Genomic DNA, 13187 nt, shown 5'->3' on the forward strand with positions numbered 1-13187 from the left:
AGAAATCTCGGAAACCGGAAATCTTGGAAAACGCTTAGAGTGGAGAAATGGGGATGAAACGTGATGGGAAGAATAAGCACAAGCTATAGATATGTGATTGACATAGCTGGAACGGATTCGTTCTCTTTGGGGGAGGTAGGGGTTGATAGTTTGGAAAAATCAGAAAAATTGAGGTATTTTTAACTTAAGAACGAATGACCGGATCTTAATGAAATTTGATATTTAGAAACTCATGTCTTAGAGCTCTTAGTTCAAATCCAGGCCATATCTATTGACATTCGGGGAGTTGGAGGGGGAAACCGGAAATCCTGGAAAACGCTTAGAGTGGAGAGATCGGGATGAAACTTGATGGGTAGAATAAGCAAATATCGTAGATACGTGATTGACGTAACTCTAGTGGATCCACTCTCTTTGGAAGAGTTTGGGGGTGGGGTTCAGTGCTTTTGCGAGTTTGGCGCATCTGGACGTGCTAGGACGATGAAAATTGGTAAGTGTCTCAGGGGGTTGCACTAATTGACTTGATAAAGTCGTTTTCCCCGATTCGATTATCTGGCGGGCTAAAGGGAGAGGGAAAATTCGAAAAAATGAGGTATTTTTAACTTACGATTGGGTGATTGGATCATAATGAATTTTGATATTTAGAAGAACCTCCTGACCCAGAGCTCTTATTTTAAATCCCGACCGGCATTAAGCCTCTGATTTTGCTTTTAAATCAATCTACTGATTCTTAGAATTTTGCTAGAGTTCATATTACATGAGCTCTTGACTCTTCCAGCCTCGTCACAAGTGCCATATGAGCACTTACCTTATTTGAATATACCTGAGAGTACGTCACACGGTGGTCAAATTTTGACATATTAAGGAGATTATTAACTAATTGTAGCATAAAGAAGGGAATAAGCTGAATTTTCTTTAGGTAAGCACATATCTATGCTTATGCCAGAATTATAGAATCTAATTTAAGCCAAAAATAAGCAGTAATATAGAATAATTTACATTATATAGAGGGAAGTTAGGGACTTTCACCATACATTCTTAAGTCTGTAATCCATTCCTGAAAGTTCATTTTCCTAACCATTTTTCAAGATAGTGAAAAGTAGCTATATATAAACCGAGTAGTTATCTATAAACAAAATATTTATAAACAGAAAGTTTAATATCTATGGCTATAAATTTAAATAAAAATATTATGCAAACTTTCTTATCTAGTAACAACTTAAGATTTTCATCTCCAAATTTACAACATACATATTTAGAATTGCCATATAAGCTGATTCGTTGATTACGTGCCGTCGATATTTAGGTTCAATGACGGGGTCACTCAAAATAAGGCCATTTAAAGGGAAACTTCCTGGTTAGATTTTCAGTTTTATCAAATGCAACTCTTTTTCATTTCCCAAAACCCAATTTTAATTGTCGTCGTGATGTTGCGAGTTTCAAGCCTATGTTTCTTAGTATATAGCATGAAGACGTTTTAATTGTTCAGGTTTGTTATCTTCTTAAAGAAAACTTTCAGCTACACTGTTTGTAGATGCAACGTTAAGGACAAAAGATATTTCTACTTGAGAGATTTATAAACACTGTGTGCGAATTTTTTCTCGAAATTGGTTTTTTTTTCAACTACAGGAATATCCACAGATAATTGACTTTAGATAGGTAGTCTGCCGAATAAAACATCAACAAATAAAAATTACAGATTATTTTAATGCTATTTTTTGAACTCTGTGCTAAGTTCATTGTTCAACTCTGTGCTCTGTGCATTGATTTTTAATTAAACTCAAGTAGGTTAGGTTTAGATTTGTTATGTACCCCTATCTGGACTTTCATTGTTGGCAATTAGAACAAGAAGAAGAACAAAAAACGCAAGAAGAAAAGAAGAATTTTAAGAAGCACGAGGCAGGAGCATTGTTTGGACTTTGATGTTGCGTTATTTTGATAACTAGGTGGTTACCCTTTTTTTCAAGCAAAACAGGGTTACATAAATAAGTCTAAAAATGCTGCAAGTCTTCAGTGAAAATATTCTGCCTATTAACTTCAGAGAATATGAAAGATATGTGCCTTATCTAGAACACTAACCTCTTTTTGGGCTGGGTGCTTATCTAGCCTTTTTGTCTCACACCAAAACTAAAAATTGTTAAAGAGACTTGGGCTAAAGTCAAGGGCAAAATTATACTTAAGCTACTTTTGGCTATCTTGGAAAGGGGTTTAGTTAGGAAAATGAAACTTTCAGGGATGGGTCTACAGGCTAAAGTATGGGCCAATGTTCCTATTACCTGAACAATTGTTTAGGTTCATAAAACTATTGTTAATAGATGCATTTTGACTTTTTGAACATCTTTTCTCTCTTGCAAAACTATTGCAAACTCACCATTATGGAGTTATCCCAGTCCAAATATCCTGTATTTACACATATAGAATTGAAATCATTTACATTTTTATTGATTGGATATTTGAAATCATAAATCTGTAATAGTTTAGAAACAAATTTTGGCTATATATTTGCACATCAGGGGGGTGGGGGTAAAGCATAGCATATATTAAATATGTAAATTAATCATTGTTGTATTTAATATATGCTATGCTTTATCCCCCCCCCCTAATGTGCAAATATATAATAACTCCATAATGGTGAGTTTGTGGTAATTTTGCAAGAGAGAAAAGATGTTCAAAAAGTCAAAAACCCTAAACAATTGTCCAGGTAATAGGAACATTGACCAAAGTATGTCTCAGGAAGGTATTTTGAAGTACCTACCTCCACGCCTTTGTCCTTTTGAGGGTCCTGACCTTTGATGACCTATAATAAGTCTGTGTTATCAAAGTGAAATCTTGCAAAATGGATCTTTTTCTCAAATGATGTACAACAAAATTTTTTTCAGCTTCATAACTTTGATCAATCCCAATTCATGAGGTTTTAAATATATGCAAAGACATTTCCCAAATTTAGAAAAAAATAGTTGATATGGATTAAAATACTAGGCTAGCCTACTAGAGTATCAGGAATTGCATTTTCAGAACTAAAGCCAGAGAAAAAGAAACTGAAAATCTAAGAAAATTTTTTGTCAAAATTTCAATAGCTACAGACCTGTCATGTTGGCAAATTTCAGGACCCTGTAGAGGGAGAAGGAGTGGTGGTAGGCACTTTAAGCTACCTTCCTGCAACATACTTTGATACTTCTTACACATGAGAAATTGTATTGCAAACAATAGAAAAGAAACTGCAGTAAAATTCTTTTTTAGTGACTTCTTGCTATCTCAGAAAGGGCTTAGGTTAGGAAAATGAAACTTTCAGGGATGGGTCTACAGGCTAAAGTATGGCCTGGTAAGGTATTTTGAAGTACCCACCTCCACTCCCTCTAGAGGGTCCTGACCTGTAATGACCTTTAAGAATATGTGTGTTATAAAAGTGAAACCTTTCAAAATAGATCTTCTGCTTGTATGAAGCAGGCTACAACAAAATTGTTTTCAGCTTCACAACTTTGCTCAATCCCAGTTTATAAGGTTTTAGAGATACACAAATACATTTCCTAAATTAAAAAAAAAACAAACAAAAAAACATTGAAATGGCTCAGAATGCTACTCAAATCCCAGGAATTGCATTTTCAGAACTAAAGGCAGAAAAAAAGCAACATAACTGAAAAATTAGGTAAAATTATGTTTTGTCTAAATTTCAATAGGTATAGACATGTCATGTTGGAAAAGTTCAGGGCCCTCTAGAGGGAGAAGGAGTGGAGGTGGGTACTTTAAAATACCTTCCAGGGATATACTTTAGCCTGTAGACCCATTGCTCAAAATTTCACCTAACCTAATCCTTTTCCAAGATAGCAAGAAGTCCCTAAACTAGAATTTTACTGAAACAGCTATAACAACTTCTTGATACCAGACAATTAGCTTTGGCTTGTTTGGAAAATATATTTTAGCTATATTTTATTTGTATATTTAGTTGGTATTTTGGTTAAGTTGGTTAGAATAGGTTTTTTAGGTTATGTATTTGATATATGCTATGCTTTACCCCTCCCCCCTTTAATGCAAATTTATTGCAAAAATTTGTTTCTAAACTATTATATTTTTATCATACTTAGGTATATTTCATTAAGATTAACCTAACTTCAATTCTCAAGTTTGTTCTAGCTAACAAGGAAGTTACCATAATTTAGCCCATAGACCAATCCCTGAAGCTTCATTTTCCTTACCTAACCCCTTCCCATGATAGCCATAGTAGCTTAAGTAGAAACTAAATTCTTCCAAATAGCCCACCCTATCAATTATTTAGCCTACAAAATTTTCTAACATTATCAAAAGTCAATTAAAGCTCAAGAGCAAAAGTAGCCTTAGTTTCAAATAGTTCAAGGTTGTAATATCTTTGATGTAATCAAACAAGCAGAGTGATTTGTAATATTCTAATTTAGTCACCTTTTGCTTTCTTGGAAAGGGATTAGGTTAGGAAAATGAAACTCGCAGTAATGAATATAGGGCCCAAAACTTAATCTGAGAAGTTAATGCCAAGCTTCCATGTTAACTCTTCAGTTTCAAAGTCTAAGAAATTTGCCTGCTTGATAGAAATTTTGCAACTATTAAAATTTTGACAAAACAACAAATTACCTTAACTTTTTAGTTATCAGCTTCTTTATTTTATATTTCAGTTCTGAAAATGTAATTCCTGTAATTTGAGTAGAATTTTAAGCCATATCTATGTTTTTTTCTAAATTAAAGAAATGTAACCTATTTGCACATCTTTGAAACCTTATCAATTAGAATTTTGCAAAGATGTGAAGCTGAAAACAGTTCCTGTATCTCATTTGTTACTTGTCTTATAGTGCCAATCTCAAATTTCTTTATCTAAGTAGAACCTGTTTCTCTGATGCTCAATCCTATTGAAATATCGCAAAATATGATGAAAACATAATACTTTATTAACAACATTATTGAAATATCTAGCTCATATTCATAACAGGCCATAGATTATCATTTGTTAAACTACAGATATATGAAACAAATGGCATTTGTCTGTAATCATACCACATATTGACATGCAAACCAGCTTGTTTCTGACATGCCTTTCTCATACAGCTCCAGCAAGGCTTTTTATCAAAAAGTATAAAATAATTTTGTGTCCATTGACAAACTGTTTTGTCTTGGGCATCAGCCCCTTAACTTGGAAAAATCTAATTGCCTCTTCTTCAGCCTCTGACAAAGACCAAGTTTTCATTTTAACATCTGTGGTCAGACACTATTCTAATGCAGATTGCAAAGAACAAAAATTTATACATGGTAAAAAAAATAATTCCACATAGAATGTACTTAGATGAAGAATTTGAGGTTGGCACTATAACAGACAAGCATCATTCATTCAAGCAGATGATATGTTTTGCAAGGTTTCACTTTCATAGCATGGTCATCAAAGGTCGCTGCCCTCTTTACAGACTTTACTCTGTAGACCTATCCCTGAAAGTTTTATTTTCATGACAAATCCCTTTCCATGATAGCAAAAAGTAGCTAAACTAGAATTTTTCCAAGATATTCCCAGAATAATTGGTTGGCAAAATAGCTGATTGAAGGTAACAAATTTGTTTTGTGGTGAATTAAGGGGTGAATTATGAAGGAAATTGGAGACAAGCTACTTTTTGTTACCCTATCTATATTAGGAAAATGGAGCTTTCAAGGATGGATCTACTGGCTAATATGTGTCCCAGGAAAGTATTTTAAAGTGCCTACCTCTACTCCTTCTGCCTCATGAGGACACTTCAATAAAGAAGCATGGATGCTCTGAAAAGCAGATGAACATTTACTAGATGTTTTCCAGAGAAATTGCCTATGGATTGTTCTGGATACCCTGTCTACTGACCCTATTTCAAACAGTAGGCTGTACAAAAAATGTAGTTCAATCCTGCTTTTTAGGGCTATAGTGAAAAAGAGGTTGAGATGGCTAGGCCAGGTTCTGCCTATGAAGGGTGACATATTGCCAAAGATTGTCCTTGTCAGTAAACTTTTTTAGGGCTAAACAAAAAGCAGTTTGTCCTTGTCCAGAGTGGTAGGGTGTCATAAATAAAGATTTAAAGGAAATGGGAACTTCGTGGGAAGGTGTAAAGATGGAGGCTTTGAATAGATTGGGTTGGAGGAGGAGCATGCATAGCTGTGTTGGCCCCAGGCAGCTTGGGGCTTTAGTGAGTTATTAGTAGTAGTAAATAAAGAACAAAAAACTGGTTACAGCTTCTGACTTTTGATTAATCCCAATTTATGAGGTTTGAAATTTCTGCAAACAGAATTTCAAAATTGCACATTAAGATGTAAGAATTGTTTTCTTAATATGTTTCCTTATGTGGAGGTAGCTATCTAGGCAATTATCATAATTCTATTTTCAAAACTAAAACCTGAAAAAAAGAAACTGAAAACTAAAAAATTGGGTTTAATGTTGTTTTGTCAAAATGTCAATAGGTAATAGACTTGTTAAGTAGACAAATTTACAAAACTTATAAGTAAAAAGATGGTTAACATAATAGCTCAGCAATACCTTCCCAGAGTATTTTTGCACTGTGTTCAATGCTTAAAGTTTAATTTTTCCTAACCTAATCACATTCCAAAATAGTAAAAAGTTGCTTGTCTAGAATTGTATAATTTAATAACTTGTTGGAACAGCTGTTTTAAAGGTTTCAGCTATTTGTGCTAGACCAATGTAGTTTTTTCATGTAGCCTTCTAGTTTTTCAATAGGGCTGTATTTTAGCTTTGGATGATGTATCTTTAATTTCTGTAGGATATTTCTCTAGCCTTAGTTCCTAACATCTATGTCCAAGAATAAGCTTGAGTTAGGACTAATTGTTTTTTCTATACACCAGGGTTCCTAGTTATTTTAGGCTTAGTCTTCTTGACATATTCCACTCTATGTCTTATATTGACAGATTTTCACTCCCCCCCCACTATTCTCACTGATGCCAACAGCCCTAGCATAGTCTGCTTAAATTTAAAGGTCTTGTTAGTTTGGGTGGCCTAGGTTTCTACTTTTGATGTTCCCTAAGTATTAGAGCACAATTTGAGTAAATTTGGAGATGTTTCTATGGTAAAGGTCTAGGTTTTCTGTTATTGAGAAGAAAACGTGTTAAGAAAACAATTCTTAGGCTACTTGATAATATGCAGAGTAATTTTAGCTACCACATTGTGAAACCAGCTCCACAAAAATTTACCCCACCCTTCTTCCCTGATGTGAAATTATAAAGACGAAATTGTGTATTTCCAATGGGTACCCACAAGAGGGGGGAGAAATACACCCCTAGAAATCTTGTAATTTGAAGTATAAGAAAATAAATGTAAATAGAAAAGAGTAGCAAAAACTCATGGAATAAAGCGCGTTTGCTCATGGTCTGATGCCTTCCTATAGGCTTTGAACCTTAATCGGAGTAATACAAATTCAAATTAGTTTTCCCTGAGACACTGAAAGTTCCCATCAATGCAAGTATCCTCTCTTGTGGTTTCCAAGATCTGTAGTAAGTCTCCAATTTCTTTGAAAGTAGTAATGCACAATAAATCATCGGATTTGATGCAAAAATCTTCAAATGCTTCCCAGTATAGAATAGATATAGCATCAGGAACTAAAGTACAAGCCGCAACGGCTTTATAATATGGTTTTCCACACATCACTTTGTTTGCAGTTACTTCTAGTAGAATTCCAGCCTCATAAATCAGCTCCTCTAAGCCAGAGCCCTTCATTATATTACCAATTGTGATCATAAAATTCATTAAATTATGAAGACCACCCATTCTGACGACAATGACAGAATATACAGCCAGATTTTTCACTCTTAAGGCATGTACAATTCTATATATATAGCCTGGTCGCATGTGACAATGGTATAATTCAATCCTGGTTCTTTGAAATTTTCTGGAAAGTCTTAATGACTTCTTCCACAACTGCTGGGCAGAGAGAGAATGGGGAGCCACTGGAAGATACCCAATCTTGGAAATATGAATATCAACTTAAAAATGGGTCATATGCAGTTGAGAAACATTTGAAACCAAAATAAGGTGGAGATTCTGCTGAATCACTTGACACATTCATGAGCTGTATTTTTAACGCTATACAAGCAATCCATATTGTAAAAAAAGTCTGAAATGGAAACCTTCTGATCAGCTGGTAAACCAATGAGATCTCTACATTTTGCAGTCACCTTTATTTTTCGCTTTAGGTACAACTTGCCAAACTTTCCTGGCTGACAAGAAGTTAAGTTGAACTAATTACAGCTGACATTACAAATTAACCGTTTAGATGAAACAACTGTAGTAGATGTTGCTTTAAATTGACACCTGGAGTTCTATCAGAGGGAAAGAAGCCCTCTGGCAGGTTGTCAAAGGTTTTAAAAGCCAATAGCACAACTTTCCCTAAAAATGGGTGAGGAAGGGCTTTCAGATAAACTCCTCTACACTCCATTTAGTTTATAAAAGTTCTGATAAAAGACAACAACACACTTGCTGTCAGAAGGGGGATGGGCCTCCACACCCTCTTTATGAAGTAGATTGGGTATATTATTATTTTTCTCCCCAAAATAATCTTTCACCTCCCCACTATCTGCAGCCCTTCCAACCTTCACTCGATTAGTATAATTGTAATAAAACCTACTCCTCACATTCTCTCAGAAATGGGGAGGGTAGGGCCTCCAAATTTGTCTGCCTCTCCAACCACCTTCAAGTTGGTAAAAACTTTGATAAAAGCATATGGTACTTATGCTCTAAGAAACTGGTTAGCTTTTCTCATTATTCTCTGTTTCTTGGTGACCATGAGAAAGTTAATACGAGAAAGAATGTTTCAGCTGTCTTTGCAAAAAAGTTAATTTGTAGTAGCCTTTTGACCATTCCAGGTACCTACTGTAGTTACTTTTGAACAAGCTGGAGCAGGACAAGTTACAAAAGTAACTTTTTTATCACTTTTTGGGTGACTTGGAACAAACCTTGGAAAAAAACGTAAATCTGCTTAGGCACATAATATAACTATGAAAATGAAATCGAATAAATTTAATCAGCAATCAAGGTTGTCTAATGCAAAGTGTGTAAATTGGCCTTTCTTGAATCCATTCGGAATGTAGACACAAGCTTGGTTTATTGTCTTCAATGGAAACAGCTTCACTAATCAGTCTGTAAAGTGTTTGTAAAGCTTACTGCACAGCCCAGCGTGTTTAGAAGAAGAAAGAAAGCTTTGCATCTGGTCTTGTGGTGCAAATGGACATAGAATGCAATATGTTTGGGAGCAAGCCCCTAGGACTGGAAAAAATGTCTTGAGTTAAATTTAGAACCTTTTCTCTTGTAAATTCTGCCAAACTGTACTGAGTTTTACTGTCTACAGGGGGATCTGAGAGGTCCCTGACCAAAAATACAATTTTGTTATAGAGCAAAGGTGGAACTATACAATCTGCTGTATTGTAAGTCAAATTAATGCTACCTTTGCTTTCTTTGAATTTCTTCACACTTTCAATTAATTCAGTCTTGTCCTGTCATTAAATAAAAGAAGCGTTTTCTTTCCTCCATGTCAAATATATTACTTACTCCACTAGGACCAGAATTTTTTGACCCTGACAACTGCAAAAATCTTTGCTAAGTTCTATGTTCACTTTCTTTATCATCATTTTTTATGCCAATATACTAACTACCACCAAGTTCAACATCAATTGATGTCACTGATTCAGGAGATTGTCCAGTACATCAGGTTTTACCACATTCGAATCAGAGGAGTCACTCTTTTCATCATCTGAATCTATCAGAATTTGACTGTATTCAAATTCTCTAATCATTTCCTTCACTTGTACAGTCATAAGCCCAGGAAAAACTATACCTTTTATATTATAAAAAGTGCCGTTTTGAGGGTCAAGAAACTTAATAAGCTGGTTTCTAAGATATCTATTTAAATTTCTCTTTAAGCTAACGCTTCTACCAAACAAGTATTTTCTATTAAAACCTTGCTGAGCTTTTCTTTCAGACCTGAAAAGTGGTATATTCTCCCTTCCTTGAACCTAGATTCAATCCCTTCTTTTTGTTGTTTTTTTGTTTAGCTAGTGAAGCTCCAAGAAGTGCAAATGTTTACCAATTCTGTTATTAAGATAAAAATACGTCAATTATTTGTTTTTAGACATGACAATCCCGAAAGTGCAATTGTCCATGCACAGCTGTTATTTTGAAGGTGATAGGAAGCACTACTCAGTCAGTATGAAGTGGCATCCCTACTTGCCCCCTTTTGGTTTTGATAAGTGTGCCCTCTGTAGCTGTAATGTAAGTATAAAGGTAAACCTTCTACAAATAAAGCATACTATAGTAACTTATCTCTTTTTGAACAGGTAAATTTTTCCTCTTTTCAGAAATACTATCAAAAAGCATTTTGCACCTATCCAGCTGTCTGATGATTTAATCTGCTCCTGTGAAGTTCTTTGCTAAATCAGGGTTATCTTATTTTATAAATTTATGCCACATATACTTGGGTATCAACAAAATAGACTGTTCTTCAAAAAAAAGAATCCAGATATTCTATGCTTCGTAAAATTAAGAGCATTTAACCCAGCCTGGTAACGACTACCAGGCATCTACTAAGAGACCCTGGCATCTATAAACACTGTCCCTGTCTGGCAGTTGTGGAGATGAGGAATGACGATTTCCTAAAAAATAAATTAGAAAAAAACTACCCACCAAATTTTGATACCTTTTCAAAGATCACTTCTGCAAAAATTCATGCTGACATGTTTGGTCAGAGAGCAAGATCTCTTTTCATAGCATAAGAAAATTAATATTGCAATGGATTTATAGATATTAACCTTAAAAGTGATAAAAGTGATTAAGGTGATTTGATATCTTCAAGGATCAACTCATTTCATCCAAACTTTGTACCCAAACTATTTAGAATTGATAGGGCGGTCTTGCCATAACTTGTTGAGGTTAGGTTAACCTAACTTGTAGAGCTTGGATTGGAGATCAGAAAGAAAACCATAGTTGGAAATGAAAAGTTTTGTTATACCTTGGATGTGAAGGAAGATTTATTCTGTGAGGAAGAATTAGCGACAGTACTAAAAGGATTAAAAAATAATAAGGCTCCAGTTGCTGATAGTGTGCGAAATGAGTTTCTTAAATATAGTGGCCCTGAGGTTAGAAATAAGCTACTGAACATTATGAAAATGATTTTTGAAAAATGGGATATACCTAGCGATTTTAGAAAAATCCTAATTACACCACTGGATAAGAAAGGTGATAAGAGTGAGTGGTAATTATAATTTCTGTCCCGGCACTCTAGGACCTTTTTTTTTATAGATCCTGCTTTTTCTCAACTAGTACTTTGTTCAAAAAATCTGCCTGTTTCGTTGAATTTGTCTTCCCCCTTCTCCCAAATATGAATTCCTGTGTTTCAACTACTTAATGAACCATAGAAAAGATTATAATAATTTTTAGGTTTTCGTCCAGTTTGACTAACTTTGCGATGATAATATATCAATAAAAACACTTAAATTCAAATTACTAAAAGACAAAAGGGAAAATTTGTTTTCCTTTCTCTTGTATTCAGCCACACTAAAGGCTGATTTGGTCGACTAACCTCTATAAAAAATACCTGAGATCTAAAAGAATTCATTCTATCTATTTTCATAGACTGGAACACTTGAAGATTGACTGCACTGGGTTGACATGTCCCAAGCCCCAATATCCCAAGAGTTATTGGTACCAACCCAACCCAAAACAATGTTGCCAAGAATGTAAAATTCCTGAACCTACCCAGTCGACTAAGAATTATGAAACAGACAGAGAACAGGACGAAGAGGCACAGGTTTGTTTTTCAGATAAACAATGCTACCTGTAATTATTGTAATCATTATTACCTGTAATCACCGTAATTATACAATATTTTAATTATTGTTATTTATTTTTTGAAAATCGTCCCACTGGAAGATCTACAGAGTTGAAACAAAAAAGTAAAAAAAAGTAAACAGATTCAGAAGAACGGAAGAGATTCGGGGAAGATAGTAAATAAAAGTATACAATAAACTAATATAATAGTATAGAAAGGAACATAGAGCAAAAATCCAAATGAATGTGGTGCGTCTTGTAAAGCGAAAATGTCAAAGCGACGTCGTTATGCTGATCTGATTGAATAATTTCTTAGACCCCATAGCCTTTTTATATTTATAATTAGAATTAAATAAAACACTGGAAAACTGTGAAAATTTTAATAAGATACTAAGTTTTCAAAGAAAACAACAAAACTTTTTTACTTTCTGTTTTTCATGAACAATTACTTTTTTTCGGTTTCCACACGTGATCGTAGAAAACTTGCTATCAGCCAGCGCCATCTATCAGCAGTAAGCAGCACATGGTCCTCGTAACCAGTATTTTTTTTTTTTACTTAATTAGTTCATTTAAAAATTATAGATTCATTTTATTTATAATGGATTTTTTTATCATTGGAATATCATTATTAATGTTATTTTTTCATGATTTATTCAGTTTGCTTAACTTATTATTTAATTTTATTAAATTAATTTAGTTAACTCTTATAATATTAAAACAAATATAGTTCAAGCAAGGCACATATCCATGGCAGTCCTTGGGTGCTCCGTAGATAGCAGCATAGGCATGCAGAAATACATTTCATGAAAGTTTCCAATAATACAATATTTTTTTTGATATACTGTCAATTATTAACAAAAAAATTTACATAAAAGCATCCTCTACAAATGCCACAGCATGATATTAATGAGTAAGGATAACAAACGAATCCGCAAAAAAAATAGATAAAAATTAACAGTAACCTCATAAGGGGTTTAAAAAACAAAACAAAACTACAACATCGTGTATCCTGCTGTCACTAACTTCACACTCAACACTCAACTCCTTCCTTAACACACTTCAATCAAAATAAAACATTAAATTTAATTATTTAATACCATTTTAATCTTTCAACTATGCATACTATTAAATTAATCATTAAAAGTATATTTAGAAAACAATCCATTCTTCAATAGAATTTTAAATTCTTTCAAATTATTACTTCTAATATTCTTATTTTGGAAACTCCAATATTAGCAAGACAAACTTCTTTCTTGCACCTGGGATCTTTTCTTGCTCCTTGGCTGGATTCACGGTATTGCCTTGTGGGGATTCAAACACAGAAATTTAAACCTTGAACTGAAAATCAAAAGTATCAATTATAAATGCCCTTATTAATGCTTCAAAT

General features: G+C 34.0%; 1 long non-coding RNA gene across 1 annotated transcript; it reads left to right on the forward strand.

The window, feature by feature from the left end:
• Positions 1 to 1874: 1874 nt before the first annotated feature.
• On the forward strand, positions 1875 to 12388 carry LOC136042825 (uncharacterized). The gene is made up of 3 exons (XR_010621449.1): positions 1875 to 1943; positions 10107 to 10246; positions 11606 to 12388. It is a non-coding gene; the product is annotated as an uncharacterized LOC136042825 (long non-coding RNA).
• The last annotated feature ends 799 nt before the right edge of the window (positions 12389 to 13187 follow it).

Source organism: Artemia franciscana, unplaced genomic scaffold (genome assembly GCF_032884065.1).
Source record: "Artemia franciscana unplaced genomic scaffold, ASM3288406v1 Scaffold_209, whole genome shotgun sequence".
NCBI classification, from domain to species: Eukaryota; Metazoa; Arthropoda; class Branchiopoda; order Anostraca; family Artemiidae; genus Artemia; species Artemia franciscana.